This window comes from Rhipicephalus sanguineus, chromosome 1 (genome assembly GCF_013339695.2).
Source record: "Rhipicephalus sanguineus isolate Rsan-2018 chromosome 1, BIME_Rsan_1.4, whole genome shotgun sequence".
Lineage (NCBI taxonomy): Eukaryota > Metazoa > Arthropoda > Arachnida > Ixodida > Ixodidae > Rhipicephalus > Rhipicephalus sanguineus.
In genome coordinates, this window is record NC_051176.1 from 87,926,227 (window position 1) to 87,949,870 (window position 23,644).

The following is a 23,644-nucleotide window of genomic DNA, read 5'->3' on the forward strand; positions in this document are numbered from 1 at the left end:
AACCTAATAGATTTTCTGGGAACTGCACTGGCTCAGGTACAATAAAATTCTTCTCTTGAGGTGCTCAAATTTATCACTGTCTCTTTCCAGTGGCTGCATTCCAATGGGTCTGGAATGTAAGAAGACTGGTGAGGCTAAACTTGTGCAAAAAACTAGGGCGCACTATTACTCTAGCTCTCCAAGCCTGTGCTGGGCTCTTTGCATTCATATTGAACATGTATCAGATGTTCATTAAAAGTGATCACTCAGATACGTATGGAATGTGTTTACTCACTGCATCAAGCTCGTGGCGCAGCATCAGATCCATCATTGGGTTGGCAATCGGGATCCGGACAGGGTCACGCTCAATTACTTCCTGATGCGGCTCGTGACAGGCAGGGTCACAGGGTAACGAAATGTGGCATGGGTCCAGTGACACTGCCAGTGAACTGTAAGCACGCAATGCCACCATTGGCAACCTGTGGGATTGGCACTTGTAGCCACCACCCAAACACATGCCGACTGGACACATTTTCCGTGGCAGTTGGTGTTGCTCGAGACACCAACGCAGAAATGAGGCCACTAGAGTGCCGACACTGGGATCCTTCGAAAAGTCTGGCTCTTTGCGTTGATTACCATGTCCATTCTCGTGCATCACATAAGGGTTGTCCATCTTATCGGCAAGCATAGCTGAACAAGGCATCGGGTGTAGCTCATTGCTGTGTCCATTCGTCCACTCTGTAGAACGGTTTACCGTCCGATCTTCAAGCTGAGCCGAAAAAGGCTCCTGTCCATTTTGGCACAGCACAGCAGGGTTGTCTGTCTGCTCTTCAGGCTTAGCTATCGAAGACTTTGGGTGTTGATCATCACAGCATCCATTCTGGTGCGCCGGAGCAGCGTTGACCGTCTCATCATCAGGCTCAGCCAAACAATGCACTGGGAGTTGCTCATCACCGTGTCCATTCCAGTGCACTGCACCAGGGTTGTCAATCTTACCTCCAGGGTTAGGAGAAAAAGGCCCTGGGTGCTGCTCATCACCGTAACCATTCCGGTGCACCATGCCAATGTTGTCAGTCAAGCCTTTTAACTTAGCTGAAAAAGGCTGTTGGTGTTGCTCATCACTGTGTCCATTCTGGTATACCGTACCAGGGTTTTCTGTCTGGTCTTCAGGCTCAACCGAAAAAAATGGCTCCAATAAGCCATCCCCAGTTCGACAGGCTTGAGAAGCAGCCATCTTGGCGAATTCTTGTTGAACTGCACACTGTTCTGGTGCCTCTGGATCTATTGATTTAGTAATATTCTGTACTACTGGCTCACGCCTTCCTTCAGATTCGGCTGCTACCACTGACACCATCATGGCATGTCGCCTCCTCGTAACAATCTTTCCTACTGTTGCATGTTTTTCACTAGCCAGAAATTCCATAAAGATGTCAAGCAGGCAGCTGAAACACAACCCAGGCTTGTTTGTGGCACCTGGTTTGTACTGACCAAGAAGTGTTTCCTTTTTAAGCCACTTCTCAATGATTTTGAAGGCGCTCTTGACCGGATCGCGAACCTTGCTCGGGGCCTCATCTTTTGTCAGGACAGTGTTGTTACCAGCAAGCTGGTCTATCTTCCAGTACAGAATGTTTGGGTACCACACCCTGTCCTGTGCATCAGAGTTGCACAAAACTTCGACCAGAACATCACCAATGCACCAAGGAAAACTGAAGAAGGTGCTCTCCACACTCGGCTCATAAGTCACCATGTACCAAGCCGAGGCCCTGCGGAGCTTCCGCATATGCCGCTCCCCTGGATCATCGATGCAGTCACTCTGCACTTCCTGTAGACAATGATCATAAAAAATATTCCGTGTTGTCTCTGTCAGTAATTTTGTCATCTTCTCAATGAGCTCCTCCATGTTCAGCTTGTCTGACTGGGCGCTGTGGTAGGTGTCAAATGTATTCACCATGCAGGCCAAGACTTCGCCCTCTGACCCAATGCCATATTGGTTCAATATTCGACGAAGGTTTGCGTTGTAATACATTAGAGCTTGCAATGCTGACTCTCGGTATTTCTCCCATCCTGAGACGGCAAGCGCATGACACCGGCCAGGATCAACATGCCGGTGACCGAGCCTGCCAACAGCCGCTTCCAGGGATCGGCAGGTTCGGTACAGGATCCCTAGCGCACGGTCAGATCGGTACGTCGCCTTATGGCTACCTTTCTCCATGAAGTCTGGGTAGAGCAGAGGCCGTTCGTCGCGGCGCAGAAAGGCAGTCTTGCCATTTTTGGCAAAGTCGAGGCAGACACTTATTTTCTCGGCAATGGCCAGACATTTCTGCGAGTAGATTCCCTCTTTCTCCTGGTCTGCCCAGGCCAGGTGGGCATTGGACAGGATCCCAATGGAGTCATTCTTGATATAATTGCAAATAAACTGTATCATGTCATCAATCTGCAATGAAGACAAAAATATCTATAAGCACGTTGGAGGCTATCGCGCTTTCGTAATGAATTCTTTGTTATTACACTGTAAACAACAAAATGGGCAGTGAATACAGCAGTCAAGACAGCCGTCACCCTACCATGCTGTGGTGACCGTAAAAATAAGCAGGAACACTAAGAATTGTGAAAGTTAAGAATCTATCTCAGTAAAACTGATAGCTGGGCGAGTTGGTATGAATTCATGTTTAAACATTTTTGTAGTGCGCACGAAAGACGGGGACTCCCAGAAAGAAGATACAAACGAGCGCTCGTTTGTACCTTCTTTCTGTGACTCCCCGTCTTTTGTGTGCTCTACAAAAATGTTTAAACATGAAGAATCCATCTTTTTTATATGTCGAACTTGCACACAGAAAAACAAACAAAAGCGGTGAAGGGGAGCAAAGTAGGCAAACCTAATAAAGTGGGCAAAGTACGTGTCCTGTTTTTACAAACATGACTCACTGTAAGTACCAGTATTATCAATTGGGCTGGGGTAAATTTTAGGACGCACAATGTGCACCCATATTCTCAATTGACCTGCTTGTTTTATGTTTCAGAGCAAGGAAACACGAGGACGAAAAGGAAGACACGAGGACCCAGCGCTACTAACAACTGAGGTTTATTGCACACGCTAACAACATAAATACCAATGTAAAAGAAAGAGGGAAAGGGTGTCAAAACCAACTTTGCACCACATATCGCTGTACGGCAACAGCACCCCCACTACCGCAACAAGAACCCTATCTTTTTGCGACAACAAAACAGATGGGCAGCTCACGCAACCTTTCCTTAAATAATTTCAAACGCCTCAACAGTTCCCCTCGTCATGTCATCTGAGTTTCTTGCAATCACTTTAGTGCTAATAAAAATAGGCTTACAACCACAGCGCATGCAGTATGCGGGAAGATGAGCACTCGTTGCCTGTTAGCTTACATTTTCGGAATGTTGCCGTATGCGGTCATTCAGGAATGTACTCTGTTCCACATGACAAGGTGATGTAGTAGACAACACCTTCTGCACGTGGTACAAACCGTTCGCGATGTTTTTTACTGCAGTTATAACGCTTCTGCGTGGGATTGTTTACACGTGCGCACAACCCAGAAAGCTTTAATGGGGCAGAAAAAACGACGTCCACTCCAACTCTTTCACCAATGTTCTTTAGATAGTGGCTTACGTTATGCAGATATGACACCACAACCATTTCTTCCTGCGTGTCTGCGGAGCGGCATCAGGACTTTCAGTAGCACATTTTCTTAACAAGCTGCCAGCCACGGCCGTGAGCAGCTACATGGGGTAGCCAGCTACGCAGAGGCACGAAACTTGACTCTCAAAGCTTCTCTGCATGAGATGCTCACATGTTTTTAGGAGAGCATTTCAGAAACACAGATTGATGATGCCCCGTTTGACTAATTTAGAATGCGCTGGTGCGTACGGAAGGAGCTTCTTTCCTTGGGGCTCGTAGCACCAACACGTGTGACTGCTAAAAATATGCAGGGTGAGGTCCAAGAATCTAATGCATCCACTGACTGACTCTTCACAGGTTATGGTTAATGGTTTGAGGCATTCGCAAAAAACTGAGCAAATGGTCGACGTAGCAACCGCCAAGCAATCACTCTCACACCGTAAAAACACCAAACAGTCAGCGACATATCTCAATACCTTAGCAACCATCGTTGCTTCCAAGCGAGTGCGCAGAACCCTGTCGTAATGTGCGAGAAAGGGGTCACTTAAAAAGGAGGTGAGACAAAACCAATGCAAACGCCTAGAGCGTGCAATGCTGACTCTCGGTATTTCTCCCATCCTGAGACGGCAAGCGCATGACACCGGCCAGGATCAACATGCCGGTGACCGAGCCTGCCAACAGCCGCTTCCGCTCTGTAAAAGCGTAGGAGTCACCCCAAGGGGCGAACGTGGAAGGCAAATAAAACTTTAGAAGTTCTAAAAATTGGTTAGCGGTTAGACCGACTTCATTCTGGAAACTCACTGTGCTGTGGTTGTCAATAGCGTCCTCCACGCACATAAAAAGGTCCTTGTGAGGTAAAGAATAAAAGAGACCTCTAATGTCTAGAAAGAAAGCAGAGAACCTCACATTAGCGTTGTGTTTTAAAAAGTAAATGAAATCGTTAGAGACGCAAATCATAAAAGGATCGCCAATGGTTAAAACCTTCAGTTTTGCCCGGAGGAAACGGGGAACCATTTCCTGCCAACAGGCCCCTCTTCTAAATGATTACACGGAACGGACAATCCTCTTTGTGTGTCTTAGCAGGAGAAAAAAAACATTTGTAAACATCGACCCTTAGTCGTGTCTAGATCCCGACAAAGGGCTTTTAGATCAAGGTTCCTACACAATGTACGTGCCTCTTTTTAGACACTTCAGGGTATACCTCATTTTGTTTGACAAAGAATTTATCGTTGCTAATGCATCAGAATCATGCGCTCCTTTTTCAAGCACAGTAAAACCACCTTGCTTATCGGCACGAACTAAAAACAACGAGGTGTTCCTGAGGCATGTAACAGTACCGTCCAGGTTGTACGTATGGACAGGCACAGCCGACCTTTCAAGTACGTCCACTCCCTCAGAGACGCATCGGTCTGTGTCGGTGTCAGGAGAGTTGCTCCGAATCTTCCTTACCATGGCTATTCGATTCATCGCCGGCTTTTTAGGTTGTACAGCGAATTTCGGACCTTGGCTGAGAAACTTGCTGACATTGTCTCGAAGCTGGACGTTCCCGATCTTGTGGACAGTGCTCCGGTTTACAGGTGCCTTCTTTGGAAGACACGCCCGAAGCTGCTGCAGCGTGATCTTCCATAACCACTCCGTCGTGCTGTGCAGAATCCGAGAACACTTCGTCTATTTCATGCGGCCTTGACTCGGCCCTCCAGCGTAGTGGCCTCGAATTAGGAGAGCCTCCTTGTACGCCCGTGCTTTTCGCAGCAACTCTGACTTCAAAATCTTGGCGATTCTTCTTCCGTGGCCAAACAAAGGCATGGACCCACCAAAAAGCGTGAGCACTTGACGTGAAAGTAGACCTTGGCGGTCACAGAAGGATGGCGAATGGGAGCGGCAGATAGAGACGGCCGCAAGGGAGATGAGATGCTTGGGTCAGCATTGACACAGTTAAAAGAGCCCGATGAACTGGAAACGAAGTTCAATCAAACCGACTGGTTGGATAGTTGGTACTGCATATCATGTTTCAGCGCAAGGACACACGAGGGCGAAAAGCAAGACACGAGGACACAGCGCTACTAACAACTTAGGTTTATTGCACACGGTAACAGCATAAATAACAAGGTACAAGGAAGACGGAAAGGGTGTCAAAATCAACTTTGCACCACATATCGCTTTACGGAAACAGCGGCACCACTACCGCGACAAGAACAATATCTCTTTTTTGAGACAACGAAACAGATGGACAGCTCACGCAACCTTCGCTTTTGTTAAATTCAAACGCCGTCATGATTTCATCATGACGTGCTTTGCTACAAAGCAATGAAGACATTCTTCATGCCGAGCAACAACTTCATATTAGTAATGATCTAGGAAAAAATAAACACAGGATGAAGTTGAGGCAACATATGGCAAGAAAAATGATTTTTCAGCGCATGAAGACAGCGGCATAATTAAGATTGCTTTGGGTGGTTGCAACACGGTAACAAGCAGGTATATTAAAAGCACAAAATGATTATTTACTGAAGTTATTCATGACCAGTAGCAGGAGAAGTGAAGACAAAGGACTCGAGCAGAAATGGCCAGTGATGCTACCAAGGATTTCTGATATCGAGGTACTTCTGGCGCAGCAAAATTTTCATCTTGGAGCAGCAAGATTTTTCATTCTCGAGAACTTTATAGCCGCTAATTTCACAACCTGGAGCAGATTGGAGAAGGACGCTGCATTTACATTCAGACGCCTGAATAATTATCAAGGCGAAAGCCCTAATTAAATGCCTCATAAAATGCGAAAATTGAGCGTAGGCATCGGCGTCAACACGAGTGAAGCGAAAAATTATCACGTGATGACGTCAAAGATTGCCAACATTTGTGTCCTCATCATGACGTGAAATGCTGATGCCATTGCATGACTTCGTCGCTTGTTTAAAGTGGGCTGATCATGGAGGCAGTACAAAACCATGTGATGCGCAGAAAGCTTGCAATGCCTCTGAACTTGGAGGCAGTGCAAAAGCACATCAGGTGCAAAACGTTTTCGGAGTAAGGCGGGGAGTATCCATACGTCGACTGAGAAGAAAAAGGAGATGGCTTTCGCCTTTCAGTCGTCTCAGGCGAATCCCTAAGGTAGTCCTGGGTTACCTTTGTGAAGTCTTATGAACATCTACATAAGTATGTAGATTCTCTGGAAGTGTCATGGAGCAAATGCTCTCCAGAGCATTCATTATTGGACTCAGTTATGCAAAAATATGGGCGTCATGCAATTGGATGTTGCAGGAATTACCTCCTCAGATATTTATTTCGACACGAGGAAATAAACAGAACAGTAGATAAATAAAGTTGCACATTAAGAAATAACACGCAAAATACAATTATGTAGTCATCAAAACTACGGCTCCTGCTACAAATATATCTTGATGTTAAAAAAGTGTTGGACTTGAAATCAGCACACGTGGCATAAAATGGACGCAACATAAAATAGTGCCTCATGCATGGGCGTCGGCAGGATTTTGTCTTCAAAGAAAGGGGTGTCAGTGGGGTACGTGCCTCCTTCGCGCCCCCTTGCGGAAGCCCATGCCTCAATGCCAAAAATCCACACGGTCCCTTCTTACGCAATCCCGGAAGGCGAAAGGCACCCTCTTTTTCTTCTCAGTCGATTGTGTTGATCATTTTGATTGGTTACTGGATATTGTCGTAATTACATGCCTTGCGGCACTTAAACCGAGCTACAAACAGCATTTATGCAACAGAAGATGAATCGCCACTGCACTTGGTCGCCACCGATTGATCTAGAAGTCGAAAGCCTCTGCGGAGAGCGCGTTTCGCTGTCGAGCCGACTTTCACAATAGCTGTGCCGGCACGCTCCAGCGCTGTTGCATCTATGGAATAATCCTTGGTGTGTGATTGTGACTTTGGTGGCCCCGAGGTCAAGCCGTACGTCTTGACGCGCCGGCGGTACGATTGCCGGTGATACACACCGTGAACTCCTAGCCATTGGCACAGTACGGCGCAACTTACGTCGGTTTCATCAGGATGATGCAGTAAATCCAATTTGGCGCACTTTGGCGCAGTAGGCGCAGGATTGAAATGATTGAATAGCATAATAAAAAAGAATGTAAGAAAACACCATCGTTCGTTTATTTCTGATGTCCTATTTCTGCGTTCTGTTCGAACTCGAGTTGTGTTTTGGCAACACTATCATGCCGAAGTCCACAAGCCTCTGCAAAACAAGACCAGCCAAATCTCGTAAGATAAAAACTCCGGTAGAGTGTACTAGGACAGGGGAGTGCTGGCAACGACCTTCGAAAAGTGAAGCCCACACAGGTTCAATCCGGTTGTGGCGCTGCGACCAGTAGTCTGCAATGTGTCGTCGTCTAAGTGTTGCGCGCGGCTCCGCCGAAGTGGTGCAGAGGTAGTATGCCCGTTCCCCACTCAAAAAGCCCGGGTTCGAATCGCAACTGTAGATGGTTCGTTTTTATTCTTAGTGTCACCTTTTATAGATGTATTGGTATTCCTTTGTATCTGGAAATTAGCTTCAGTTGCTACATATTGTTCCAAAAAGTAATGGAAAATGTGTAGTAAAATAAAAGAAATTTGACATTGAGCGTAGTTATTCGCAGCGCCACCGCCCGGGATTCAACAAAAACGTGAAGTATGGCTTCCGAGATTTTTGCGAATACGAGAATCAAAACAAGATTTCACACATTACGTTACTTTTTTTAGAAATACGTAGCAAAAGAAGCTAGCTTTAAAAAACAAAGGAAAACAAATACAGCTATAAAAGGTGGCATTAAGAATAAAAACCCACCATCTACTACTGCGGTTCGAACCCGGGCCTTTTGAGTGGGAAGCAGGCATTCTACTCCTGCACTACTTTGGCGGAGCCACGCGCAACTCTTAAACGACGACACATTGCAGACTACTGATCGCAGCGCCACCAAGCGGATTGACCCTTTTGGGCTTCACTTTCTGTAGATTGCTGCTGCGGCCGTTCCGGGTACTCCCTTGTTCCAGTACACTCTAACTAGGGTATGAAAAAAAGGAATATTTTTGCATTGGACCAGAATGTGTACACGTGGTAATCATATTATGTGAGCTTTACCGTCCCAAAACCACGATATTGTCACGTGGTCGTGACGGTGAAGAAGACTCCAGCAGAACTCGGAAATGCGTAACTCTTTATTTCGCCGAACTTGTGGCCGGGAGACGAAAAGTCAAACTGCAACCAAGGCACGCTGTATACTGATAGCAGCGAACAGAGCGTCGGCATTTATACATGCAAAACCGAACATTCGAGCCTTATCGCTGGTGGCCGCGTTAGTTCGAGAATAATCTCAACTGTTCGCTTTAGCGCGCTCAAGCTTATAAAAAGATTCCAAGGTAATCTGGAAGGTTGCCAGACATTAGGGCACGGCTTGCGCAAGGCGGCGGCTATGCGTGCAAAATAGCAGTCACATAAAAATGAAAAAAAGAAGCGCGCGTGGCATTGCCCCCCTCTGAAAAAGCATCGTCCCGGTGCTCGTAACAGAACATGGAAGGGGAAAAAACAAGTGCATACACAAATAAATTACAATAACAAAGCATAAAGTAGAGTCCACAGGTTCGCTAACGCGTAAAAAACGGCTTAAGGCGCACGACATGGACGACTTCAGGTCGTGCACGGCGTCGCTGAGAGTTCGTGATGCCGTCCGGAATGACCTCGTAGTGTAGAGCGCCGAGACGATGAAGAACCTTGAATAGCCCGAAGTATCGCCGATTAAGTTTTTCACGAAGTCCACGTCGGCGTATCGGCGTCCAGACCCACACACGGTCGCCGGGCTGGTATTCTTTGAAGCGTCGTCGAAGATTGTAACGGCGGCTGTCGGTCGTCTGCTGATTATTGATGCGTAGGCGGGCGAGTTATCAGGTTTCTTCGGCGCACTGAAGGTAGAAAACCACGTCGAGGTTTTCTTCGTCGGTGACGTTGGGTAGCATGACGTCCAGCGTCGTTGCCGGGCTCCTTCCGTATGCAAATTTGTATGGCGTCATCTGCGTCGTTTCTTGCACGGCCGTGTTGTACGCGAAGGTCACGTACGGAAGGATGGCGTCCCACGTCTTGTGTTCGACGTCGACGTACATGGCCAGCATGTCGGCGATGTTCTTAGATGCTCGGTGAGGCCATTTGTCTGCAGGTGGTAGGCTGTGGTCCGACGGTGGCTTGTTTCGCTGTATTTCAATATCGCCTGAGTAAGATCAGCAGTAAAGGCCGTACCTCAGTCGCTGATGAGGACGTCTGGGGCACAATGACCCAGGACGATGTTCTTAAGGAAAAACTTGGCTACCTCGGCGGAAGTGCCTTTGAGCAGGGCCCCTGTTTCGGTGTAGCGGGTGAGGTAGTCGGTAGCTAAGACAATCCGCTTGCCTCCGACAGTCGACATCGGCAACGGCCCCAGTAAGTCCATACCTATTTGCTGGAACGGTCGGCGATGTGGTTTGATGGGCTGCAGAAGCCCTGCTGTCCTCGTCGGCGGTGTCTTGGGTCGTTGACAGTCCCGTCATGTCCTCACGTAGCGAGCGACGTCAGCGGCAAGGTGTGGCCAGTAGCACTTTTCTTCTATCCTCGCGAGCATGCGGGAAAAGCCGAGGCAGCCAGCCGTCAGGTCGTCGTGCAGGGCCTGCAGAACTTCCGATCGCAGTGCCGAAGGTGCAATAAGGTAGTTGACCTGGGCTGGAGAGAAGTTTTTTACGACGACGTCGTTTTTCAAGAGAAATGACGCCAATCCACGCCTGAATACTTTCGCAGCAACAGTGGTTCAGCCCTGGAGATATTCCACCGAGGCCCCTGAGTTCCGCGTCGGCTCGCTGTCGTTCAACGAAGTCGTCGGCGCTTATGGTCCCCAAGAAGCAATCATCATCCTGGTCGTCCTGCGGCGGTGGGTCGACGGGGGCACGAGACAGGCAGTCGGCGCCGGAGTGTTCCCTTCCGGACTTGTAAACAACGGTAATGCCGAATTCTTGAAGTCTTACGCTCCACCGTGCGAGGCGACCTGAAGGGTCTTTCAAGTTAGCTAGCCAACACAAGGCGTGGTGGTCGCTCACAACTTTTAAAGGCCAACTCCGGCGATTTTTTGGCCATGTCAAAGTAATGGTGCTTTTATGTTCCTGAGACGCTCATGTTACGAGCCCCATAGCAGAAATACTCAGCAAATTGGAGAATAATTATAAATAATCAAAAAAGCGCAACACCGAAAGCGAAACCCAGCCGAGTGTACTGTCTACGTATGACGTAGACGTTGTTACGAACGAACCGGAAGTCGTGCAAGGCATGCCGGTCACGCCGGCGCGGAGTATGAAAACTGTGACAGCCGGGACGACCAGCGAAGCGCCGGACAAACCAACGCTGTCTGTCGCCTTGTGCACAGCAGACGCTCGCTGTAGCGGCCGAAGCGCCGAAGTTAGCGGCGCCCTCGGCTGCGTCACTTCCGCCGCCTTCCCAATACTGACGTCACAGACGCAGTGTTGCCAATAATTGTGGGAAGCCAGGAGGGCGTCTGCAGACAATCTTTGAAATTCATTTGCAAACAATCTGCGCATGTCTCAAGCTTGTTTTTTGGCATACATGACGGAAACGTGCAAAGGAACGTACCCAGCGAATTTCATTGAAATTCATCGACCTCGAAAAATCGCCGGAGTTGGCCTTTAACGGCCTGCCGTAGATGTAGGGGCGAAACTTGCATGTAGCCCAGATGACGGCGAGGCACTCCTTTTCTGTTGTGGAATGGTTGGCTGCCACCTTGGATAGCGACCGGCTAGCATAGCTGATAACCCTTTCCAGTGCGTCAGGCCTCTGCACAAGGACGGCGCCGAGTCCTACGCTGCTTGAATCGGTGTGGATTTCCGTATCAGCGTATTCGTCGAAATGCGCGAGTATCGGAGTTGTCTGCAGCCGTCGTTTCAGTTCTTTAAATGCGTCGACTTGTGCCGTTCCCCACTTGAATTCCACGTCGGTCTTCGTGAGGCGATTTAATGATTCAGCGGTCCGTGCAGTGGAGGTCACAGCATTGGGTTGCCTTGCGTTCACTGGAAGGGATCCGTACTGTGGCTTGAATCCTAGCTGCCGGCGGCTAGTTCGATGGTCCGGGATGTCTTTAGGTTCTTCCTCTTGACTACTTGGACTTGGATCGCGCCTCAGTGTGGGCGTCCGGAACATGGACGAACCAGGACCTCCACCAGGTGTCATGTGGTCGTGACGGTGAAGAAGACTCCAGCGGAACTCGGAAATGCATAACTCTTTATTTCGCCGAACTTGTGGCCGGGAGACGAAAAGTCAAACTGCAACCAAGGCACGCTGTATACTGATAGCGGCGAACAGAGCGTCGGCCATCGATAATCTACCCTGCGGTAAGGCGCGTCGGCATTTATCCATGCAAAACCGAACATTCCAGCCTTATCGCTGGTGGCCGCGTTAGTTCGAGAATAATCTCAACTGTTCGCGTTTGCGCGCTCAAGCTTATGAGAAAATTCTAAGTCAATCTGGAAGGTTCCCAGACATTAGGGCGCGGCTTGCGCAAGGCGGCGGCTACGCATGCACATAAAAATGAAGAAAAAGAAGCACGCGTGGCAACATGATTACGTGAGACGCCGTAGTGTGGGCCTCCGGAAATTTCGACCACCTGGGATTCGTTAACGTGGACCTAAATCTAAATACACGGGCCTCCAACATTTTCGCCTCCATCGAAAATGCAGCCACCGTAGCCGGGAGTCGATCCCGCGACCTTCGCGTCAACAGTCGAGCACCATAACCACTAGATCATCGTGGCGTAGCATTTCTACGAATACGCCACTACGAAAATCCACACCGATGCAAGCAGCGTAGGACTCGGTGCCGTTTGTGCAGAGGACTGACGCACTGGAAACGGTTATCAGTTATGCTAGCCGGTCGCTATCCAAGGCGGAAGCCAATTATTCTACAACACAAAAGGAGTGCCTTGCATTCATCTGGGCTACATCTAAGTTTCGCCCCTACCTGTACGGCGGGCCCTTCAAAGTTGTGAGCGACCACCGCGCCTTGTGGTGGCTAGCTAACTTGAAGGACCCTTCAGGTCGACTCCCACGGTGTAGCCTAAGACATCAAGAATTCGGCATTACCGTCGTTTGCAAGTCCAGAAGAAAACACTCCGACGCTGACTGCCTTCCACATGCCCCCGTCGACCCACCGCCGCAGGACGACCATAAATGACTGCTTCTTTGGAACAATAAGTGCCGACGACTTCGCTGAACGACGGCAAGCCTCAGGAGCCTTCTGGGATATATCGAGGGCAGGACCGCCGTTGCTCTACAAGTACTCAAGCGGGAATTGGCGTCATTTTTAGTGAAAAATGACGGCCTTGTGAAGAAAAACATTCTGGCCCAGGCCAACTACGTTATCGTTGTACCTTCGGCACTGGGTCCAGAAGTTCTGCAGGCCCTGCACTAGGACCCAACGGCTGGCCACCTCGGCTTTTCCCGCACGCTCGCGAGAATACAACAAAAGTGCTACTGGCCATGCCTTACTGCCGGCGTGGCTTGTTATGTCAGGACTTGCATGGACTGTCAGCGACGCAAGACACCGCCGACAAGGCCAGCGGGACTTGCGCAGCCCATCGAACCACCTCGACGACCATTTCAACAAATCGGCATGGACGTACTGGGGCCGTTCCCGGCGTCGACTGTCGGAAACAAGTGGATCATCGTATACCTACCGACTACCTCACCCGCTACGCCAAAACAAGAGCTCTGCCAAAAGGCAGCGCCGCCGAGGTAGCCAAGCTTTTAGCTGAGAACATCATCCTGCGTCATGGTGCCCCAGAACTCCTCATCACCGACAGAGGTACCACCTTTACTGCTGACCTTCCTCAGGCGATCTTGAAATACAGCCAAACACGCCAACGCCGGACCACAGCCTACCACCCACAGAGAAATCACCTCCCTGAGCGTCTAAAGAAGAACATCGCCGACATGCTGGCCATGTACGTCGACGTCAAACACAAGACGTGCGATGCCATCCTTCCGTACGTCACCTTCGCAAACAACACGGCCATGTAAGAAACGACGTAGATGACGCCATACAAGTTGGTCTACGAAAGGAGCACGGCAACGACGCTCGGCGCCATGCTACGCAACGTCACTGATGAAGAAAACCTCGACTTCGCCGTCACCTTCAGCGCGCCGAAGCAAGACAACTCGCTCGTCTGCGCTTCAAGAAGCACCAAAAGACCGACAGCTGTCATTACAACCTTCGACGAAGCCATGTTGAATACCAGCCCGGCGACCGTGTCTGGGGACGCCGATACGCCGACGTGGACTCAGTGAAAAACTGCGGTGATACTTCGGCCCGTACAAGGCGCGTCGACGTCACGGCGCGTTAGATTACGAGGTTATCACGGACGGCATTACGAACTCTCATCGCCGCAGCGCACGACCTAAAATCGTTCATTTCGTGCGCCTTAGGCTTTTCTATGCGCGTTAAGGAAACTGAGGACTTTATTTTGCTTGCTTTGTTATTGTTATTTCGCATTGCATGCATGTTTTCAATTCTATGTTCTGTTTTAAGCATCGACGCGATGCTTTTTTTCAGACTGAGGCAGTGGCACGAGTGTTATTTAGATGCAATCGGATTTCACCTGGAAAGGCTGTTTGGAACGCTCGGCACAGACTGCGGCCGCAGTGTTTCAGAAGCTTTGCGATTGTTTAAGGATTATTCCGTTAGGATTGCGCGCAGGACGCGAAAAGTCTAGTGTATTCGAGAGCTTACGCGGCCACTAGCGATAACGCTGAAATCTTCTACAGCACATGTAAAAAGCAGACGCCCAGGGACGTAGCCGGGGAGGGGGGGCTGGGGGGGGGGTTCAACCCCCCCCCCGAAATCTTGCAGTTTTTCTTGCGTATATATAAACGCGCACATACAAACGCACGCACGAGCATGCGTAAAGTATGGTTGAACACCCCGAAAAAAATTTTGGCTACGCCCCTGGCAGACGCGCTTTACCGCTTGTCCAATTATCGACGGCCGACGCTCTGTTCACCGCTATCAGTATAATGCGTGAATTGCTTGCTTGCAGCTTCACCATCATGACCATGTGACAATATCTTCACCATCAGGACCATGTGACAATGTTAGCAAAGAAATCCAGGCTGAGTTCTCGAACACTATAGCAAGAAATCGTAAACTTACACACGTAGCACAGCTCCGGATGAACATGTAATACATTGAGAGCTCTGAAAACCACTTAGCCCGTGTTTCCTATATTTAGGTCATTGCTGGGGCGATGCATAAATGTTAGGAAATACTTTGCAACTAAGCCCTTGAACACCTTAGAAACATCACAAAAAGTTAAAGCTAACGAGAGACTTGTTACCCAAGTCAGATGCTGCCAAAAAGTCGTTTGCGGGTGCTGTCGCCTTTTTTATCTTCTGTCCCCTTGCCTCCAACATTACAAAGTTCCAAGAAATACGATAAAAAACTGCTACCTATGGTAGTGTAGCTGTATTAAGGATGCCTCAGACTCTTCTCGTGAGTTCTTATTTATGTCGCAATTTATAGCGGTTTTTGTTCGTTTCCTTTTTATAGGACACCACTGCTGAAAGGGCTAAAGGTAAAATAGAGATTCAAGTGATCACTAAGGCACGGCAGGTATGTTATGGGTGATATTAGATGGAGGGTATTTGTCAGGATTAACTCTAATGTGTTTGCAACGTAAGCTGCTATTCTGGTTTCTTGTGTACATATTTGCTGTAAAGAAAATACGAAGCCAACATTTATGAATTTTCTAGCAATGCGACGACATCAGAAACCTTAAAAGGCAATAGCAGCTCTAAGTTATATTGGGAAAATTGAAATCCTCTAGTACGAGCAGCGGAGATGCATAAAAATTCGGCAGATCCTACGTACCGTGGGAATCGATATTATGCGAAGCATGCGCGGGATGTTGACTGCGACGTAATTTTTCACATTGAGCGAAACGTTACGGAGTGACGCTAGAGAAATGGGGAAGTGGCATACGCACACTCATATGTTGAAGAGTCGCATATGTATTTTATAACCAGTTGTTTACATGCAGTTGCGTAACTGTTTCAACAGCAACATGGGTGTTACCATTACCAGACGCGGTAAGCTGATATGTAGTGCTTATATTCTTCAATACTGGATAGCGCGAATCCAAACAAGACAAAGAAGGAACACAGATGGACATCACAGGCGTTACTCGCAACTAAGCTTTATGCAGGAAAGTTTCCCTAGATATATACACAGGCGAGTGGCGCGCGCAGGCACACTGCACGTACGTTACAGTCACAGTTACAGTTGTTATCGTTATGCTTATACTTGTCCGTTATGACGGAGAACGCACGAACGTTTCACGAACCCGTGTGCATGTGTGAAAGGGATTCTTGACAGTTCTTGAACATGGTCATCATCACCATGATCAGTGAGCACCAGCAGCTGGACCGGACTTGTTAATCGGATCCGTTCGTTATCGCGGCTACGAGGGGTCTAAGTGCAGTGAAGTACAGCTGGTGAAAATCCTGGATGCCTCTTACACTGAAATGATCTATATTGCCTCCTGTCCTGGATGCGGCAGCGAGGTCTTTTGATGTCCTGTCCAAATCCAAGCCGTTTTTCACACAATATAAGGATCAGGCCTTGTTGGGTCTTGATAAATCGATGTTGAAGTCACCGGTAATGATGAGAGGCCTGGTTCTCTAGGCAGATTTAGTATAGAAAGCACGGTTTTTGCGTAATCCACGTGGTCCACGCTGCAGGCCACGTGGCCGAGTGGATGGTAGTTGAGCGCCTTCCAGGGGTGGTCTGTCTTCAGCTTCCTCGTTTTCCTTGCGTCCGCCGCGGTGGTGTAGTGGTTACGGTGCGCGGCTGCTGACTCGAAGGTCGCGGGCTCGATCCCGGCCGTGGCCGGTCGAATTTAGATTCAGGCAAAATGCTAGATGCCGGTGTACTGTGCGATCTCGGTACACGTTAAAGAATACTAGATGGTCAAAATTTCCGGAGCCCTTCGCTACGGCGTCTCTCATAATCATATCGTGGTTTTGGGACATAAAACCCCAACATTTATTATTATTATTATTACTTTCCTTGCGTGTCAATGTGTGTGTTTTCGCGGTTACTGTGTTGGTTGAGACTCTGTATCATCTGTGGCACACACCCGCATAACATGAACTCTGGTATGCGGATATGTGCCACACGTGACTGAGAGAAAGGGTTTCATGACGCACGCAACAGGTATTTTGCGCTATTCATGTCATGACCAGTGAATCGTGTTCGTCATGCACAGATCCCCTGCTGTGACAGTTTTGGTATATAACAAGTTATGGAGACGACCAGGAGAGCGCCCAGACGTAGGCGGCTAGATAGATAGATAGATAGATACGTAGATAGAAACGGCCAAAGTTGCTGAGGTTCGCTAAGAAATGCCTCGCATTTAAAACGATGAACTAACAATGTTAATAGCATCGTGAAGTTCGCTATTGCATGTTAGCGCGGATGAGGGTGACCGCAGCATACTTCAATTATGACTTTATGGTGATTAAGCGTTATCACAGCACATACCACTTCTAGATCAGTAAGCGTGTACAGATGATTGACATGATATTGTTCGATATAGCTAGAAGTACATTGCTGCCTTTGTGTGTTCCACGGTCACAGTGAAAAAATGAGGAATGATGAGCGTTTTAAAATATATCAGTGTGGACGATATGCACATTCAGCGAGGTTTTCGTTAACATGATGATTTTAGCGGAGCATATATCGATAGCTGATGACAAGGAGTCATGCTTGTAAGGAATGCTTCTGATATTCGTAAAAAGGATTGAGATGGAAGCTTCAGGTACCTGACCGCTGACTGAATGCGTACCTTACTTCAGGTACGCATTCCTAGGCTTTGGCGTTTGCAGAAGGGGCGCTGGTTCGTGCACAGCGTTTTCGAATATTGATGATGGCGTCACTCTTTGAGTCATATATGTAGCATTTATTCATCTGAAGCATATTGTACATTGATTGCCATACATATTGTGATTTAGAGGTTGGTACCTTGTGGAGAGCTTGAGTTACATTCCTTACTGGTCTACGAGTTTTCATATAAGAAGATAAGTTCTCTGCTGTGGCATCAAAACCACCCTTTCATGGCCAGGGATCCCGTGGCTTGGAACCCAGCAGGAACGAATGATGTAGATACTACCCACATGCAATGGCATGTTTAGGGATTTCAGGGCACTAAAAGAGTCTGTATAAAGTACTGATTTTTAGTATTTGGCAGTTAGGACTGTCGTAATGCCATCCACAAAGCAAAATAGTCAGCAATGTAAACAGGGACAAACTATGGCAGTCTAACAGCCTCTTCTTGTCTACCTTCAACAACATCGCTTCCGTAAGAAGTACCTGTCTTCGGACAATCCCGGCAAAACCTCTGTGGCTTTAAGTGTGTAGGGTCATTTCAAGGACATAGTCTAGGTGGTGTCATTACAACAGAAACTGCTGTATTAGAGATGTTACATTAGTGTCACTATACTTTTCTTTGAATCAGTGGTCTAATGGCATTTGACTTGTGTACAGTAATCGTTTGTCCAGGTGAGTGATGATGTTACGGCATATAGAGTCTGGCGGTAAACGGATTCTAAGAAAATACCTAAACATGTGTTCTATTGTTTTGTGTTCCGAGGATGCCTTCTTACGTGCGCTATACCAACTGGGAATTGGCGAGTGCACACCAATGGCTAAATGCAATCCATGATTATCAATGGGGTCCAGCCGTTTGAGGTGAGACTTTCTTGAAGACCAATACGTTACGCAGCCATATACCAATCACGTGTGCTCCATACGACGAAGAGGCAGATTTTTGAAAGGAATGTTCTATCTGCACCTCAATGCTTTTGAGACAGTACCTTCAGAATACTAATTTCGTTGTTTGCCTTTGATTTTACAGCTTTGATTTGAGAGACAAAGCATATTTGCTGTCCAAAACAAGTTCCAAGAATTTGAATTGATTTTACTGGTATCAGGTATTGATTTTTGTTGGCAACCAGGGTGAAGTGACATCACTAGACATCAAACCTTCCCAATGCTCGCCAGAATGCTGAACCTAGGCGTATCTGAAATGTCCAGTTTGATGAAAGTCGGACATGCTATTCACTATCCTAGCATTGATTTCCTGATCTAGCAGATATAAAAAATACCGTATTTCGAAGTCGTGTCATATGCCTTCTCGAGGTCAAGAAATACTCTTAAGCAATGCTGCTTGCATTGCAACGTTTCTCGTAGAGCATGTTCAGACGAAATAGATCATCAATGGTTGAGCGACTTTTTTGAAACCAGAGCGATGGTAATTCAGAAATCTAACACACCATAGTGGATCTATGGGTGTTACAAAGATGGGAAAGTCGACCAAGTTTACAAGACTAGCTGTTCAATTTAGTTTATCACGAAGTTACGAAAAGAGGTCAGCATTGCTCGTTTTGGTAACTTCAGAGCCAACACCTAAGGTGTCTGTTAGGCATCTCGCATCTAAAAAGGAGATACGGTCCTAGGTTGCTAGTCACATTTTTTTTGCTTTGTACTACAAATTATAGGGTGAATATTTATTTCCGTCGGTTAAAAAAATGTCAGTTCTTCGGTGCGTGTGTGCTTTGAAGTTGCACAATCAGTGACAGTACGAAAGCTCGACACATGACTGTCACAAAAGTCGCATATGCTTAACATTGCCTGCGCACAATGTCCTAAGGTAGGCCATGAAAAGGGTTCCTTTTTTTTGTCACTTACGCCCAAGGCGAAAGGGCTCTAATTCTTCGCTAAGAATAGTGTGCCGTAAGCGTACGCGCACCGCTTAGTGTGTGTTAGCGTGAGCCGTAAGACGAGCATCCGAGCTGCTCCTGATCATGTGTCTTTGTTTTGTCTATTTTTATGTTGTCTATTTTTGTTTTGACTGCTTGCCGTGAAGGCCACTGCCAGCAGAGCAGGAGCCGTAAGGCGAACATCTGAGCTACGTAGCGTGATTTTGTTTTGTCTCGTATGGAACTGCTTGCCGTGAAGGTCACCGCCAGCAGAGCCAGAGCCTTAAGACGTGTATCCGAATTACGTGTCAGATCATGTGCTTTTGTTTGTGTTGTGTCTGAACCACCGGACGTCGTGTCCGAGCCACGTTGCAGATCATGTGCTTTTGTTTTGTCTATTGTTAAACGGCTTGCCGTAAGTCACCGACAGCGGAATCTGAATCACGGGACGTTGTATCCTAGATACGTCTTAGACCGTGTGCCTAGGCGACCGCGTGACTGGAGTTTTGTCCGTGAGCTACTGGTTCGCCCGTGAAGGACACCGAAAGTGAAGTGTGAACCATGCCCGGTAGCAACCAGTGCCTACGTGACCGTTTCAAGGATGCATCGACACTACACTAGAAGCTGGGACCGGCGGCCGGAGAAACGTATAAAATACGGCCCCATCCGATGCTTCATCAGTCTGTTCTGCGCCGGAGAAGAGATCCACGCTGGGCAACTCCCGGGACACAACGCAGCCACCCAGCACCCCCGGTCCTCGTCGAGCCGCCGCTGACCCATCTCGCCAGCTTCGACGGTCGCTCATGAACGGCGCCGGTGTTGAAGGACTCTGCTGCGCCCGGTTACGTATGTCAATCGCTTGACTTAGTGGACTGCGAACTCTAATTGTTGGTTCAGCTCTTGCTGTTTGGTCTTCCAGCCGATATTGCTCATTGTCGCTACATATTTCAACTTTCATGCATGCTACACTTATTCGGAATAATTGTAGACTGTATAACTAATTCACCTTTGTTTTCAAGATAAATGTTCGGTTATTGTGGAAGTATCTTTATCTTTGTTTAAACGCATTATTAAAGCTTGTCGTTCTTTGATTGGAAAAGGCACTTGACTCTTTCATACCGGCGATTGGCGCAAGCCATACACCAGAGGCCCAAACCCCATGCCACATCTTGGGAGAAGCTTGTGCTTCGGCCCCGAGTCGTGACATTATCTGGCGTCCGCGCGACAGGACCTCTGGTGCAAAGCAGCCACCTTGAACGGGTCAGGAACCTTAGCCAATTATCCTTTTTGTGCACTGAGAGTTTTGTATTTTGAGCAACGGCAACAAAGTGAAAAACCTGCATTGATAAGTGCATGATCGCTCATTTGTGTGCCTAAGATTTTCTTTCACTATGGAGCTGGAAAAGCTTGCATCTATCGGCACTCAGCTTGGCCTGTCAGGAGCGGAATTGAGAAAGTGGATAGAGGAGGAGCAGGCGAGACAGCGTGAGGAAAGAGCCTTGGCACGAGAAGCAGCAGAAAGAGAGCGAGAAGCAGCAGAGAGAGAGCACGCAGCAGCACTTAAAGCAAGCCAATGTGAGGTAGAAGCATTACGTCTTAAACTGGAACTTCAAAAGCTGAGGAGAGAGAATGTTGTTAGTGATGTTAGCAGCACTCAAGAGAGGGATGCCGACATCGGCTTGCGGTTTAATGCGAGCAAACTCCTCATCGCATTTGATGAAAAGAAAGACGATCTTGACGCGTACATACGCCGTTTTGAAGGTATTGCGAAGAGTCAGAGGTGGCCCGAAGACCAATGGTCAACTGTTTTGAGCACGTGCCTAAGCGGGGAGGCATTAAGCGTTTTTGGGAGATTATCACCGGAAGACGCGTCGAGCTACTCCAAGGTCAAGGCCGCTCTGTTGAAGCGCTTTCGATTTACCGCTGAGGGCTTCAAAGAGAAATTTAGGAATGCAAAATCAGCGGATGGCGAGACCGCTGCGCAGTTTTCGGCTAGGTTGACTCACTACTTTGACCGCTGGGTCGACATGGCTGGGATAGCGAAGGACTACTCGTCACTCCGCGAACTTTTGATTCAGGAACAATTTCTGAGCAGTTGCCACCCAAATCTGACACTTTATCTCAAAGAGAGAAAGGCTGAGTCACTTGAAGAAATGTTAGGACTGGCTGATCGCTTCCTAGATGCACAAGGGGGAGCTAACCTTGCGAAAGCAAAAAGAGGTGGACGAGAAGAAGCAGGAAACTATGAGATAGACGAAAGAAGGAGCAGCCAGAGAGCACCGCCGAAGTGCTATCTTTGTTGTAAGTTGGGACACCATGCGGCACAATGCAGGAGCAACTTTGCAGGTACCCAGGGTCCTGTTTGCTTTAAATGTGGAAGGAAAGGGCACAAAGCAGATGCGTGCCAACAGAGAGCGAAGGAAAAGCCTCAGGCTTCATGTATATACTCACCCGGCAGGGGAGATAAGAGAGAAAGCATCTACGATGGATACGTAGAGTTGAAGAATGGAGACAAGATTCCGGTGGTGAACGCACTTATGCTGACACGGCCGCAATACTTAGTCGAGGGAATGCCAGTTGTTGCCGGTACTCTTTCCGGGAAGTCGGTCACTGTACTGCGCGATACGGGAAGCAATACAGTGATAGTCAGGAGGGGCCTCGTCAAAGACGAAGATTTCACAGGGGACAGCAGTCCAGTATATTTGGTGGACGGCACCGTGAGGATGCTGCCCGAAGCGCGAGTTCACATCGAGACCCCTTATTACACGGGCGCCATCACTGCACTTTGTATGCAGGAGCCCTTGTACGATGTAATTCTTGGGAACATAGAAGGCGCGCGAGCTGCGGACGACCCGGCAGCCACCGGCGGAGGACTGATGAAACAACAGCCGACGGAAGAAAGGGCGACCGCCGCAGCCGTGACTAGAGCACAGACGAAAAGAGCAGCGAAGAAATTTGAGAAGCTGAAAACGCCTGGCGCTGGAGATGACACCGAAGCAACGAGTGCGTACGGAGAAGCACAGCGAAAGGACGAATCGTTGCGTCACTGCTTTTCGCAGATCGGCAAAAAGCTAACGTGCAGAGATCAGAAAAGCGCCATCGAATTCAGAATTGAGAAGGGGCTCTTATATCGCACGTTCTCACAGCCAGATGGGAGATACGTGAAGCAGCTGGTTGTGCCGAGGGCACATCGGGAAGCGATACTGGAAACTGCCCATGATGGAGTATTGGCAGGACACTTAGGAGCACAGAAAACGAAATTCTGCATTCTGGACGAATTCTTTTGGCCAGGGCTTACTGCCGACGTCAAGAGATTCGTTAGTTCCTGCGACATTTGCCAACGAACAACACCGAAAGGCAGGGTACCAAGATCCTGTCGCACTACGAAGTGTCGAGACAGAGCGGGTCGCTCAAGCCTTGGTAAAAATGTTTTTGCGAGTGGGGAATTCAAAAGTTTTGGATGTACCGCTCTGGTGGTCCAACCGACCACCAACCGCTTAGCTATTTGCGTCAGGCGAAACAACCGAATAGTAGGGTGCTTCGATGGAGTTTGCTCCTGCAAGAATACGAATTCACTGTAAAGCACATCAAAGGGAGAGAAAACGTAGGAGCAGATTATCTAAGCAGATTGTAAAAGAGAGTCCCCACGGGGCTGTCGAGGTGGAATGTGCGTGCTTACAAATGCGACATTTTGCGGTTTGTTGAATATTATGTAATAATATTCTAAAAGTGGGGGGCAGTGTCACAAAAGTCGCATATGCTTAACATTGCCTGCGCACAATGTCCTAAGGTAGGCCATGAAAAGGGTTCCTTTTTTTTGTCACTTACGCCCAAGGCGAAAGGGCTCGAATTCTTCGCTAAGAATAGTGTGCCGTAAGCGTACGCGCACCGCTTAGTGTGTGTTAGCGTGGGCCGTAAGACGAGCATCCGAGCTGCTCCTGATCATGTGTCTTTGTTTTGTCTATTTTTATGTTGTCTATTTTTGTTTTGACTGCTTGCCGTGAAGGCCACTGCCAGCAGAGCAGGAGCCGTAAGGCGAACATCTGAGCTACGTGGCGTGATTTTGTTTTGTCTCGTATGGAACTGCTTGCCGTGAAGGTCACCGCCCGCAGAGCCAGAGCCTTAAGACGTGTATCCGAATTACGTGTCAGATCATGTGCTTTTGTTTGTGTTGTGTCTGAACCACCGGACGTTGTGTCCGAGCCACGTTGCAGATCATGTGCTTTTGTTTTGTCTATTGTT